General features: G+C 47.8%; 1 protein-coding gene across 25 annotated transcripts in view; it reads left to right on the top strand.

Moving 5' to 3' along the window:
* RALGPS1 (Ral GEF with PH domain and SH3 binding motif 1) overlaps nt 1-12,433 on the top strand; it is a 270,250-nt gene that overhangs the window by 84,460 nt on the left and 173,357 nt on the right. The window lies entirely within an intron of this gene.

Below are 12,433 nucleotides of genomic sequence, written 5' to 3'. Positions count from 1 at the left end.
GTGTATCATAGGAATTCTACAAAAGGAGGGGTGGAGCAGATGGGGGAAAATGTTCGTAGGGTACTAAGGACAAAGCAGGTTACAAAACCACACGTACAGCACGAGCTCAGTTCTGAGAGATGCCTGTGTGTGTGAGTGTGTGCGTGTGCGTGTGCGTGTGCGTGCACCTCTGCCCCTGTGAGTGGGGGTGGCCACCATCTTGGAGAAAGAGGGGCTCTGTGGCTAAGGGTCTGACTGCTGAGACGGACAGACCTAGGTTTGAATCTTGGCTCTTACACTGACTACATGTGAGGATTTGAGCAAATTGCTTAACTTTCCCAACTAAGCTTCCCTTTCTTCATCTGTAAAATGGGGCAATAATAGTACCTACCTCACAGAGTTATTGTGAGAATTCAGGGAGCGATAGATAAATATACATAAAACATTGTACCTGGCACTTAGTAAGCACCCGGAAAATGTTAGCTATTGTTAGTAAGTGCCCAGTAAATGTTAGCTATTGCTGTTATTGTCACCATTATTGACCAAAATGTAAACTGTAGCTTTGTCTGGGTGTTAGGCTAATGGGTGACTTAAATTTTCTTCTATACGTTTTCTATATTGTCTAGGTTTTCTATGATGAATATATCCTAGGTCCTTAATCAAAAAAACAAAGTGTGTTCTTTTTAAAAGAGAACATCTGAACGATGTCATTTACGAAGAATATGGAGAAACTGAATCGAGCACAGACCCCAGTGTAAGATGGAAAAGGAATGTGTGGCCCCGTGGGCCTTGTAGTCAGCTTGGGATCTGGGCGAGCCAAGCTGGCAGTGGCTGCTGTCCGTTCTGGCCCCTGGGGCCCTTTCTCTGTCACGTGGGCGGGAGACTGCTCATAGGGTGGCAATTGTTAGCTCCTGCCCTGTGTGGACAGCTGGTTCTCATTGTGCAGGGCTGCGCAGGACTAGGGCTGGAAAGGGAACATTTGGGGAATTTGCATCATCTTTGTGACCCTAAATCTGCACGTTTTCTAAGCCAAAGGTAGTTTGAGGATTTGACAAAACAGTGGTGGCTGTAAGGAGTTGCTCTGCTATAGAAATTGCTGTGACTGGAAGCTGGGAAAGATGAATTACTTCTGTTCAGTCAATGATCTACCCCTCCCCCCATACATGCAGCCCCCCACCCCCAACCCCAAAGAAGGCACCCTTTTGTCCAGTGATTCGTTCCCCTTCTGTGGCTTGTCTGGCCAGGGTTCTGAGGCCTAACGGAGGCCCTCATGTGTCCCCCCTGGGTCCTGCTCCTCCCTTTATGCACACACATAGCCCATAGTGGGTGTTTGTTTCAAATTACTGAAGCAAATTGCTCTCACATGAGAGCATTATAATACCCTATGAATGAGATTATAGTACAAACTAGATTATGGCCCTTCAGAACGCACCCACGGGCGCGGGGCCACTCTGACACTCTCTTGCGCATGTCCCCAGGCCGATAAGATCTCCCTGACATGCCCGTGAGGAGTCTCGGGCGCTCCTTTTGCTCAATGCTTCCTTGGCCTTCCCGGCCCACTCAGAACACATCCTTCCTGACCTGCCCTCCAGGCCGGTGACCTGGCCTCCGCGTCCCCTCTCCTCCCACTGTCCCCAAGCCTCACTGAGCTCCAGCCTCATTGGCTCCCTCTCTGTTCTCAGAGATTCCGTGGTGTCCCCGACTCAGGATCTTTACATGTGTTCTTCCTTCTGCCCGGAACCCTATCTCCCCAGATACCGGCTGCTTCACACCGTCACTTCAGTGTCAGCTCATCAGCCACGCCTCCTAGGCAGCCCCTCCAAGTATTCTGTTCCTTCATCCTCATTACTATTTTTCAAAAGGTTTATTATCTTTTGACTTATTACAGTCTTCTCCTCTTTCCGTTCCTATAAAAAAGCAAGAGCATGTGTTTCTGTTCATTGCTGTATTTCCTAAAGCATACTCTAACTTGGTAAATGAATGAAAGTCAGTTACTTTCCCTTTCTCTTCCTCCTTTATTCTCCCTCTCCCTCTTTCCTCTCCTCTGACACCATCACCATGACGACCACCATCATCTTCATCATCACAATCATCATTACCATCACTGTCACCATAACCATCATTATCATTGTCACCATCACTGTCACCATCACCATCATAACCATCATCACCATTATCATCACCATCACCATCATCACAGTCATCATCACCGTCACTGTCACCATCGCCATCATCACAGTCATCATTACTGTCACTGTCATCATCACCATTGTTATCATCTCCACCATCACCATCACCACAACCACCATCATCATCACCATCACTGTCACCATCACCATCATCACAGTCATCATTACTGTCACTGTCACCATCACCATTGTTATCATCTCCACCATCACCATCACCACAACCACCATCATCATCACCATCACTGTCACCATCATCATCATCATCACCGTCACCATCACCATCATCACCGCATCATTACCGTCACTGTCACCATCACTGTCACCATCACCATTGTTATCACCATCACCATCACCACCATAACCACCACCACCACACCATCATCACCGTCATCATCACCATCACCGTCACCATAACAATCATCATTACTGTCACTGTCACCATCACCATTGTTATCATCACCACCACCACCGCCGCCACCATCATCACCATCACCGTTGTTATCATCACCATTACCACCATCACCATAACCACCACCACCATCACCACCATCACCATCACCATCACTGTCACCATAGCCATCATTGTCATCATCACCATCATCATCACCATCAGCGTCATCACCATTCATCCAAGAAGTTGCTGAAAACACCTCAGCCCCATCTACAGCCGCTCAGAAGGTTCTAGGAAATGGCTGTTAGGACTTCAACCATGGGAAATAAAGCAGGAAGTGCAGTTGTCCTTTGTGCCTTAAATCATTGTGCCTTATGTTCACGTCTGTCTCCTCCACTGAAGGGACACTGAGCTCCTCAGGGCCTTGTGCCGAGTCATCCTGGAATGGCTCAAGCACAGTGCCCGGCACTCAGTCGGCCCTGCCTTCCCTCCCGTCGCCTGGTTCCTCCCGTCCTTTCTTTCCAGCCAAACCCCTTCCTCTCTTCCTTGGCCTCCTTCCTCCCCTCGCCTTTCCCTCCTTCCCTTTTCTTTTCCTTCCATTGGTGGCTGAAGGCAGCTCCTGGCATGAGCCCTCTATGAAGCTATCCTGACTCCCTAGTACATTTCTGCATATTTACTCATCTGTTAAAATTTTAGAAGGTTAACAGTGTGTAATATTGCAATGTCACCTATTAAAATTTGTTTTGGTGTAATCCTGTACATGACAATCAAACAGCACAGAATTGCCTATGAGGAAACTCGCTGCTCCCTTACCCCAGGCCCCTCGCCAGACGTGAACTTTTAAAACTATTCTTTCTTCTGTTGGCGACTTTGAAATTTTCTCTGGTGTGCTGAAACCGCTGTTGCTTGTTCCATCAGCTTTATATTGACTCGACTGCCCACTTCCTATGCTTTTCCTCTCCTCCGTTTTCTGCCTCTGTCAGTTGTTCTTTTACATTGTCAAATTAATTAAGTTAACCTTCTGACAATGTGCAGCCACACCAAGTCTGTCACACTTAGGTTGATTCTAAAAGTTGAAAATTAACAAACAACATTCATTATTACCATGGCTATGTAAATACTGTTCAGTGCCAAGCTGTGTAGTGCGCCAGGACTGCATTTCATTCTCTGATGACCATGGGCCTTGGGCCGCTCAAGGGAGAAAATGCCTCATATCCAGGACCCACAGCTTCTCTTCTTGGAATCCACCAACTGCCTAAGATTGGGATATATATATAATATTTAAATGCATATAAGTAGTAAAATATAAAATACTTAAGCATATTAAATATATACTATTTTACTGTATTTATAATATTTAAATATATATTTATATTTACATATATACAAATAGAAACTTCTGGTTGGTCTTATTCCTGGAGATTATAATTGCCTTTTTTCTTTCTCTTACCTTCATCATGTCCTCATACATTTTCAAGCTTTCTGCTATACTTTTATTTGTCATGATTTTAATTGTGTTAATTTTTCACCGGAGCCCACCCCCCGCCACACACCCTTCCCCTGCGTCGCCCCAGGCCCTTTGTCCTACTCCAGTTTGGACCAGTTGTACTTTGGTCTTTTTGCACAGCTGTTATTGTGGGGCTTCCCTTTGCAGTCCTCTGGGGTTGGGCCATTTCCTTCCTTTTTTTTTGGTCATATATTGAGCTGTTATGTCATCTAGTGAAATTTGCCCTTTTCGGTGATCACTTTGGTGAGCCTTGGTAAGTGTACATTCTCACATAACCTCTGCAGTCTGGACGGAGAGCTTGCCTGCCCTCCCCAGTGCCCTTGCCGTGAGTTTGCCCCTGTCCCTGGTCCCTGGCAGCCAGCCCTCTAATTTCTGTCCCTGTAGGTTTTCCCTTTCTTAGGACATCATATAAATGGAATCATACAACGTTTTTGCATCTTCTTTCTTTCACTTAGCTCAAAGCTTTTGACAGTCATCTGGGTCGATCCATGTATCAGTAGCTCATTCCTTTTTATTGCTAAGTTGTATCTGATACTGTGGATGTTTGTCCCTTCATCAGTTGATGGAAATCTGGGTTGTTTCCAGTTTGGGGCCATTGAAAATGCACTTATGTTTTTTTCTGTAGATAAATGTTTGCATTAGTGGGATTGCTGGGTCATTTGGTGAGTGCGTGCTTAAGGTTATAAGAAGCTGCCTACCTGCTTTCCCAAGTGGCCGCGCCAGTTGTGGTAACAACAGTGAGGTGTGAGAGCTCAGCTGTTTGGCATCCCCGTCGGCACCGGTGTTAGCAGTTGCGTGTGCTGTGTTAGTGCGTTGTGACAGGTGTGTAGTGGTAGCTCATGTCGTTTTGACTTGCATCTCCCTGATGACTAATGATGCCAAATCTCTTCATGTGTTTACCTGCCACCCTTACATCCTCTTAGGTAAAGTGTCTAAACAAATCTTTTGTCCACTTAAAAAAGAGTTGTTTTATTACTGAGCTGTAACATGTCTTTGTATGTTTTGTATAAAAGTCTCTTTTTTATCTTATCAGATATGCATTTTGCAAATTTTTTTCAGCCCCTCACTTTTCATTTTCTTAACAGTTTCTAAGTGCATTAGAAGGTTTAATATTTCCTTTTTCATTTCTGAATGAACTCTCTTCTAAAGTCAGTTTTTCTATTTTTCTTTGTCATTTTCTTACATTCTGCTGGTTTAAACTCATTGCATGGTGGCTTGTATTTATTATTTTTCCCATCGGCCCTTCTCCTGGGTGGGGAGCCCGCCTAGGAGAGCTGAGGGGCATGGGGCACAACACAGAGGTATGTATGCCTGCACTTCCGGATGGCAGGGTGCAGTTCTGGCTTGCAGGATGCAGTCTTCCACATGCCAGCAAGAGGGGGCTTTTATTCTGGGGGTACCAAAGTAGGAGCATTTCATTCCCCCTCCTGTTTTTTTCCCTGGAGGTGGATGATTTGAGGCAGCAGATGGGAGTGCTGTCATATTGTCCAGTTCACCGACCTTCAATGTGCCCTCCACTCATTGCCCCTGATGTGACCCCGAGCCAGGCTGCCTGCCGCCTAGGTCCACCAGACAGCCTGACTCCCGACACCTCTGCAGCCCCTCCTGGCATAGTCTAGCTTGAGACTTTATAGTTCCATTTGATCAAAAAACATGCTGATTTCCAGTTTTTTGAAAGAATACATTCTGTTTGCTAGTTTGGGTTTATCCTTTATTTCTGTGCCTTGTCAGAGGGGTCTTGGCAGGGATGTTAGGCTGATGTGTGTGTCCTGTGTCATTTGAACATGCCACCTATTTGAACTTAATAGAGTCAGAATTGTTAAGTGATTTGGGATTTGTCACAGGCAGAGATAACAGAGTCAGCTTCTCTCTTTGAAACCTGTTTTTAGTCAAAGATGAACTATCTTGCTGTTATGCATTTGATTAATGGTCTCATTAGGGATTATAACTAAGAACAAGAAGATATTTAATTGTGTTTACAGTGAAATATCTGCAAATAAAACCATTCCTATTTAGTTACCATTAGGATCTGCTACAACTGCAGGGTTTGCCCAGGGGAGAGCTAGTGGTACGGGGATGCACCCCTGCCCAGTCCCCACTGGAGGGGAGCCTGTCTTGCCGAGGGTTTCAGCCCCAGACAAGTTCACTATGGATTCAGTGAGACCGAAGAGTGACAATGGAATATTCTTAGGGTAAAAGTTTATACCCAACTTTACTCCCATGGCAGCAGGTCAGTCACTAGAATCCTGTCCAGTCAGAGCGAGTCTGCACGCAGCAAGCTGGTCTCTGCCTCTGGGCCTCTCCGCCCCCCACAGCCGTCTCCGTCTCTCTCCTTGGCGCTGCCACCACTCCAGTCACTGCTCTCGTGCAGCTGGGCAGCAGCCATCCAGGGCACTGGGCGGAGCTCTTTCTAGAGAGTCAGTAACAACGTATTGCCCTGCCTGCGTGTGCGTCATGAGCAAGCCGACCAGGACCAAGTGAGAATCCTGGCCACAGAACTGTCACTTTCTCCACAGAGCCCCTTGAGAGGGACGAGGGGAGTGTTCTTCCAGTTAGCATGTCCATAAACTGTGGTTCATTTGTTTCCTGAAAGAACTGAAGAGCCCCTTTTGCTTCCCAGCCTCATATTGTTCTGAGTTCCAGCCTTTCCGACACCAACTGGGGCTTGGGCTCTGGAATCAGAACTCTGGAAGCAGAGTTTCAATCCTAGTGCCAGCACTTAAAGCTGTATGACAACACAGTGACCACTTCTCAGGGCGCCAGAGCCTCATCCGTCAAGTAGAGATCATCCTGGGACCTAGGTCACCAGGGTGTTTGTGGCCTCAGTGACTTAAGACACATGCAGCATCCAGCCCGGAGCCCAACAGGATGTGTCCGCACTCAGTGAGAGCGGGCTCTGTATACCCTGACTCTCTGCTCTGCGGAGGCCCCTCTGTACCTCTGTGGACATCGTACCCATTTTGCAGCCAGAGGCCCCATGCCCCACAGTTTGGCCTCAACAGCCTGGCCCAGCTGGGAGGTGGCACAGCCCCTGCCTGCCTCTGCTTTGGTCTGTTTCTTCGCTTCACGCAGCGCTCCTCGAGGCCAGGAGCCTGCTGGAGCCCCACCGTGGCCTGCAGCTCTGCCTGGCTTTGGTTGGATGGGCCCCCACCACCACGACCGTCCACTGTGTATGTGGCCTGGGCAATCTAATCGGTATATATTTTGTGACTTATTTTTTCATTTAGAAATTAGAAGTGATAGCCATCCTGCCTACCCTCAGGGTTCTGTGAGGATGAAATAGGTGCTACGTGTAAAGTGTTCGCGCAGTCCTGGCATGAAGTCGGTCTTCAGAGAGTCTTGCTGGTGGCTCCACGTGGCTGGGCCGTGGCCCTCGTCGCAGGCTGCATTGGAGCCCTCGTGCCCAGGGGCTGCTCTGCGGGGCCTGCCCTCCATCAACTCCAGCGCCTCTCCTGGCCTGGGTGTTTGGCCCCTGCTCCCTTTTCCCATGAGCATCATTTTAGTTATTTAAGAAACACACTGAAAATGCTTACAATGTGTCACACATTATTCTAAACAATTTACAAATATCAGTTTATTTAATCCTAAAACTACACTGTGAGGGAGGTTGCTGTTATTAAGGCCCATTTTTTTCAGATGATGCAAGTCAAGCCTATGAGCTGAAGTGACCTGCCAGGCTCACAGGGCCAGATGACTGCAGATGCCCCACTGCCTCTGCCTTCCCCTGTGCCATGCTCTGCGCCCTCTCTTCCTGGGACCCTTGTTTCCTCAGAGTGCACTCGCAAGACCAGACCCAAGGTGGGGGCTCTGCCCCTCCTCCTTCCAGCCCTGCGACTCCACGCCAGGACTGTGTGGGCATGTGTACCTTTGCCGCTAGGACTGCCTGTGGGTGGCAGAACCTGGAAGTCCCTGAAGGACATACCAGCCACCCTCTCGTATTTACCTGTTCGCCAAGCCTGTTCTTAACCCTGTCACCAGAGTCCGGGCCCTGAAATGCCCTGCTTCCCCTTCAGGCCTCACCCCCAGACCCCAGATTGGCACTGTCTCCATGACTGCTCAACCAATCCCGGGTGTTTTTAGGACTCCCCCGACTAAGTGTGTGATTACCCACCAATGCTCTGAAGACTGTTCCCGGGGGCAGGGTGGGAGGGAGAGGGAGAACTGTGGAGGGCGGAGGAAGGAAAGGTGGCCATCTGGCAAGAGGGGTGATGTGGTACCATTGGCTGGTGCCAGCCTGGTGGTCCCTGAGGTCAGGTTTAGTGACCTTTCCTTAAGGTGATGCATTTTCCATGTGGACGTGTTTTAGGAACGTGATTTGGAAAAGACCACAGTCAGAATTCAGCACCCATGTGGACGGGTCGTGTGTTGGCAACAGCTTCCTGTGGCTCAGTGGCTTAGACCCTGTCAAGTCTTCCCACTCCCCAGGTCTTCTCTTTCAGGGTCTTGCCTCACTGACTCCAGACATGGTCAGAGTCAGGCCTTTCTCAGGCCACCTCCAGGAGTCTGACTTCTAGAGCCCTCAGCACAAGGCTGGCAGCCCTTGGGGGCGCTCCTGGCAGTGTTGGCCCAAGAGGCTTTGCAGAGTAAGCCGAAGCCAGGGCTGACTCTTGCTGTCACCTAGGAATGCTTGCAGATGGGGGGATTAAGACAAAGTTGTTTTTACATTGGGTAGGGACTTTTTTCCACTGTTTCTTTGTAGGAAACATTCTCCTTTGTCAGAATGGACATCTAAAACAATCTTAAGTTGTTACGTGTCTTCTATTTAAGGCAGCCAGCAGATTCCCTCTTGGTTCTGGGCCTGCTGATTTTGAGGTGCCTGTGGATGCCAAGAAGGTGTGGCCGGGAGGTACTGAATATCCTGGTCTGGAGCTCAGGAGAGAAACTTGGGCTGGACGTAAACATGCGGTTGACATCATGGGAGTATATGTGATCTTCAGGGAGGAAGATGGACATAAAGAATATAGGAGAAGACCCTGGACAGATTTAGGTGAGGGTGGGAGATGTGTGTCAGAAGAGAAAAAGGCAACTGGGAAGTGAGACTGAGAATGGTGAGCCTGAAAGGTGAGTTGAGAGCACGGTGCTGAAGGGCAAGGACAGAGAGCAAAAAATATGGCGGGACATTGCCTAGCCGGAAGTCGTGGCTGGTAGAGAGAAGAGCGGTTTCAGTGGAGCAGGGGCGGAGAAGGAGGGGGGAGAGGGAAGTGGGTTGAAACACTGAGTAACAACCCTTTCAAGAAAGTGACCTGTAAGGAGAAGAAAGAGGGTGAGCAGAAGCTGGAGGAAACGGGAGGCCTAGGAGAGGTGTCTTGGTTGTCCCTATTCTTGTTAGTCTTCCTGTCATCACCATTGTTATTATTGGTGGGAGATGCTGGCAGGAAGAAGACACTGGGGAGGAAAGTGGGGGGCGAGAGGGCGTCAGAGCAAGGCCTCCGAGCAGGTGCAGGGGAAGGGTCCGGAGTCGGGAGAGGAGGGTCCTGAAGACCAAGTAGCCTCTCTCCCATTGAGGCCGGAGCAAGGAAGAGGTTGCAGGTGAGTTCGGACATTTGGTAGCAGAGCGTTTTCTTCTCGCAGCTTCTGTTTTCGGCCCGACAAACCCAGGGAACCTCCACTCAAGGAAAGTCAGGGACAGAGGAGAGGCCGCAGAGTTGCTGGCAAAGACTGTACAGGCCCTCCCTCTCCTCTCACATCAGTTGACCTCAGTTGAGAACTCAGAGCCAAGGATAGCCTGGGCAGGATTAGGGCCCCAGCGCCCTTGGGAAGGGGCGTGAGGCAGCCCACGGGCGGCTGAGCAGCTCCCTGGGGATGCAGGATTACAGGGCTATGGCCTCAGCCCAGACCTTGTCTCCCTTCTAGAACTAGCCCTGCCTTCTCTGCTCAGTTTTAACTTAATTGCACCCAAATAAATCAGTTCCATAGCATGGGCCTTTTTAGGCATTAGTGACTCGAAGAGTTTTGTTCTATTACTTCACATTTTCCAAACCCACTTCGCACAGATGGAATCTTTTGTAATCCTATAAGGCCAAGCACAGAAGAGGACCAGTGCCAAGGAGGTTGGGCCTAGGACTTGTTTTAGCGAAGATAGAATGGTCTTACTCCTTTTGACAATCTTGATAAATCTGCACCAAATTTGGGAAGTTTCAACACTGAGGAACTCACAAACTCCACTCATTCAGCAAATGCTGCTTGGCATCTGCTGTGAGCCAGACCTGGGCCCTGCATGTCACCTTCTTTTTCAGGGTTTACCCCTTTAGTTCTCCGCCACGATTCTGTGGAGTTAATTTCAGCATCCCTGTGTCATCAGTGATGACACCGCTCCCAACAGGTTAACTTGCCTGGGGGCTGCCAGGGAGTCAGCGGCAGGGCTGAGACTCAGAGCACGGTCTTTTGGCCCCTTAGATTTTATCAAGAAATGTCACAAACATAATGTTTTCTGTTGAGGTAATGATTTCAAATGTTACATGTTGTCTAGTACAAAAGGTTCCTTACGGAATTGCCAAAACCCCAAACTGCACAAACAGTTTTTGAATCAGGATCCTAGAAATGTCCAAATCAAATATATTCAGGGCAGATGAATTAAGTACCTGCTTTGGTTCCTGCCTACATGATATCAGCAAAATGAAATAGACATAACAATAGATTTTATCAATAATGTAAGACAGCAATGAGAGTGTGGTGTGGGAGAAAGAGGGGGGCGTTTGGAGTCGGAGCTGAGCTCGACAGCAGTGAGACTGCAGTGGGAAGGGGGCAGATACCTCTCTCGGGGACCTGTGATGTGCCAGGTGCTCTGCATGTTTTAATCTCAATCATTATAATGAGCTTCACAGATAAATATAATATCATATCCATTTTAAGGTAAGAAAATTGAGGTTCCCAGAAGATAAGCATCACACAGCTGGTGATCTGGGTCTGTCAGGTCCATACAACACTCTTTCAGGATGTCTTCCTAAGTTATTTACAACTTGGAAGTAAGATCATAGACTCTTAATCAAATCATACATATAAATAAAATTTACTGCATATTTAATTTAATTAAACATATACATGTAAACACATGTTCATGTATACCTCAGTGTGTGCATGCACACACACATACATGCACGCATGCACACACACACACTCACACATAAATAACTTGTTGTTTACTAAAGAATTCAGGAAGAAACAAAGAGAGCAACTGTCAGCCAGAAATTGGGCAACACACATGCCTTAGTCCTTGAATATCAGTTTTATGAATTTTCTTTTATATCTGATTATAACCCATAATTTTCCAGGACTGGCTTTAGGATCCCCAGGGGAGAAAGCCTCTTGTCCTCACAATTAAACTTTGAAAGGGCAATAATATACATTTGAAAAGTGATTAAAGTATATGGTCTAAGATTGAAGTATACCTTCTAAAGGTGGGGCTAGGTGGAGGATTAAGTGTAACTGAGGCAGGTCAAGGATGCATTTTCAGAGCAAGGTGAATCATAGTGAATGGAGGTAATTCTGTACCTCAAAGAGATTCATGTCTACTTTTGAAAAAAAGCAGAGTCAAAGTATTCATTCAAGAGGATGACTACTGAGCCCTTTTCCTCTTTGTCAGATGGACATGGTAAGAGCCACGTCCCAGTGCCTAGTTTAGCCCCTGGCATATGGGGGACTCTTGCTGAATACTAGCATTAGTTAGTATCTCTGTCACTGCTAGTTCCTAAGGTCTCAGCTGTGAGGGGGTGGGGGACCTGGCGGGGCCGGGGAGGGCTGTGTTTTCCCTGTGGGTGACTGGGAGGACAGCAAGGCCATTTGCAGAAGTGAGGCAGCTGGGACAAGGAGCTGTATTTCCTAGCTTCTGGGTGGTTCCCAGGCATCCTCAAGTCAAGGACCTTCATCTTGTATCCCAAGTGCCTGTGTGTGGCTCACAGCTGGGTCCTGAGATGCATTTGACGTACATCCCTTTAGCACAGCTGTTCAGCCGACAAGTTTTGTCTTCGGCCATTCCTGATTCCCTCCCTGACTTCCTAATAAACCCTGATTGGCATCTCTTCCGATTGGTGGGCAGCTGACTCTCACCAAAGCTCTTACAAAATTTCAGTTGTGCGGCAAAAAAACGTTATTAATAATACTTGGGCCTGGTATGAATTAAAAGATCTTGTAACTTTGAGGTAGAGTCCTTCAGTTGGCCTCCTTGCCTCCGCTCTCTGCCAGGGCTCCCCAAGCACAAGCTGAGAATGCTGGGCACTTGGACAGGCGCTTTTCCTTGGCCCTTTTATATGTCCCCAAGTAATCAGATTAAACTGTTCCTGTTATCTCCCTTGGACAGGAACCAGCCTTACTGATAGGTAAAATTTAGGTAATTTGATTATCCAAATGATAATGCTAGATCTGTTGGAA

Source organism: Manis javanica, chromosome 2 (genome assembly GCF_040802235.1).
Source record: "Manis javanica isolate MJ-LG chromosome 2, MJ_LKY, whole genome shotgun sequence".
Taxonomy (NCBI): domain Eukaryota; kingdom Metazoa; phylum Chordata; class Mammalia; order Pholidota; family Manidae; genus Manis; species Manis javanica.
The sequence above is the reverse complement of the archived record's forward strand: the minus strand, read 5'-3'. Positions and strand labels throughout refer to the sequence as shown.